The 2500-nt window shown below is 29.1% G+C and overlaps 1 protein-coding gene across 3 annotated transcripts in view; it reads left to right on the top strand.

The window, feature by feature from the left end:
- Nucleotides 1-2500, top strand: part of LOC145242982 (protocadherin beta-8-like) — a 177636-nt gene that overhangs the window by 1716 nt on the left and 173420 nt on the right. Inside the window, exon 1 of one of the 3 annotated variants that reach the window (XM_080106097.1) lies at nucleotides 1-1502. This exon is cut by the window's left edge and continues 625 nt beyond it. The exons of the other annotated variants lie outside the window; for them this stretch is intronic. The gene's annotated coding sequence lies outside the window, so the exon portion shown is untranslated. The remainder of the gene's footprint in view (nucleotides 1503-2500) is intronic. 3 annotated transcript variants of the gene reach the window in all.

The raw sequence follows: 2500 nt of genomic DNA, 5'->3' as shown, positions 1-2500 counted from the left end.
TGAAATATATTATTAAATTCTGCAGGAAATATTTTATCCTAAAACGGGTGAACATTCTGAAAGTCTTGAAAGTAGATACGCCAAGACTTTCCTTAAAGTCAAAGTGTATTTTCCAGTTTTCTTTGAGCTTTGGACTACAACTTGGATGTCTTCAAGTCTAATGTTAACAAATTCCTAATGAACCGCCCCCTTAAGTAAACACTTCATCAAATCTCCTCACTAACGTAATGTACTTGCAATAACACTTATCCCTGAGTGGCTTCCGGGCCTTGATAAGTGGTGATCACTGTGTAAAAAAAAAAAAAAAAAAAAAGCTACATAACACGTTGAGGAAGTTTGTCTGTGTACCCCCCCGCACACACGCGCGTGTCATTTACAGAAGGACTGTTTTGTAGTATCACAGTTTTTCACGTATGACTAGACAAGCAAGTGCCTTGAGCTGAGATCGGAACATGACCATTTAGTTGACAGTTTCTAACTATTCACACACACACATACACACACACACACACACACATATATATATATATATAATGTGTGTATGTTCTACAAATCTTGCAGTTCCATTAGCATTCGGTTCAAGTAGAGAATCATGCAGCAAAAATGTCTAATCCATCTAATGTTTTCTCGATTGATTTTTAATTACATTTCTTAATGTCCTTCAATTCATATTCAGGAAATTTAAGTCTAATGTTTAAAATAATAAAAAACAAAATTCTAATTAAAAAAAGGATTTTGGGGTATTAGTCCATTGCAGGAATTTTGCATCACTCTCACTTGCAGCTTAATTGTCAGCTCTTTCGTTCTCTTGAAGGCCCGGTATACCACAGCGGCTCAACTGAATTAATCCCCTTTCCTGTTCGCTTGAGCTGCTGCGACGAGATACGCCTGCATATAAGAGAAACGGAAACAGAAAACTGCATTATCGTAGAAGGCGGTCGAATTGGAAACAATTTTTTTTTGTTTTTATAACAAATATTTTGGAATATTTTGTGTTTATTACTTTCTTTTTTAAGAGAGAGTGAAAACGGCAGACCATGTTTAATTGTCAAAGATACTCGTACATCAGTTTAAAAAGGCCAGGCTCAAATCTGTTTTAACTCGTCATCAAATCAGACTCATTGACTTGATCCAAGTGTTATCTTGAAACTGACTATTTGTAAAGGATACAAGCAACTATTTATTTCTTATTTAAAAAAAAAAAAAAGTTGATATATTTAACTGTTGCAGGTTATTTGCAGGATAAAAAGAAAGGCTCAAATTTGTTTTGACTCGTCGTTACATATATCCGGTTCAGAACTTGATCAATACTTAATACTGAAACCTGACTATATGTTAAAGAGTGAACTGATGAAGTTTAGATGTTAATAGAACATGTGGATGAAACATTGATCAACGATCAGAGAACAAAATAATTTGGACAAACGGATCAATTACTGTTTTGATTACAATTCAAAATATGGAGATCAAAATAATTGGAAGGAATTTTTACCAAAATATAGGTTTGTTTTTCACATTTTTTTACAAAACACATTTTTAGTTGTTTTCCTGTGTTACGGTTTTTTATTGCCATATATATATATATATATATATATATATATATATATATATATATATATATATATATATATATATATATATATGAATGACTACTTCAGTTAATCAAATGGATTAATATACGAAGATATAGTTTTGTGTAAATTTTCAGTATTTACTTCAACAGTGCTCAATGCATAGGCAGAGCTACGAGAATGAAACACCGAATATTCTGTGTAGCTTAAATGCCATATATATTTTCATAACTTATATATATATATATATATATATATATATATATAATGAACAGATAAACTGTTTCAAAAACCACTTGAAGGTGCAAAAATTTTATTAACTGGGAAAAAAAGAAAAAAGAAAGCACTCGATTTTTTTTCTTTTTTAGTTCTTTCGACATCTTTGTTTTTTTTCCCTCTTTTTGTAATTGAAATGTATAAACTACACGTTTCAGTGTCTTTTTAATGTGCCGTCACACTAAACAGACACTAATATACAGTTGTTAATTAAAATAATTTATATTAGCTCTTGTAGAACCTACCATTGAGCATTTCATTGTTTTTTTTCAACTATTTTATGCCATATATATATATATATGTATATATATATATATATATATATATATATATATACATATATATATATATATATATATATATATATATACATATATATATAGGCATAAGCCTGACGTATTCTAACATGGATGAAATGCGGACTATTCTGTGTAGCTTAATTGCCATATATATATTAATAACTTACTATCTAGCTCTGCCTATGTATTGAGCACTGTTGAAGTAAATACTTAAAGTTTACGCATAAAATAATACTTTCGTACATTAATTTATGTGATTAAATGAAGTAGTCATTATATATATATATATATATATATATATATATATATATATATATATATTTTTTTTTTTTTAATCATGTAAAAACGCAATTT

Source organism: Euprymna scolopes, chromosome 21 (genome assembly GCF_053919585.1).
Source record: "Euprymna scolopes isolate OS-2025 chromosome 21, ASM5391958v1, whole genome shotgun sequence".
NCBI classification, from domain to species: Eukaryota; Metazoa; Mollusca; class Cephalopoda; order Sepiida; family Sepiolidae; genus Euprymna; species Euprymna scolopes.
The sequence above is the reverse complement of the archived record's forward strand: the minus strand, read 5'-3'. Positions and strand labels throughout refer to the sequence as shown.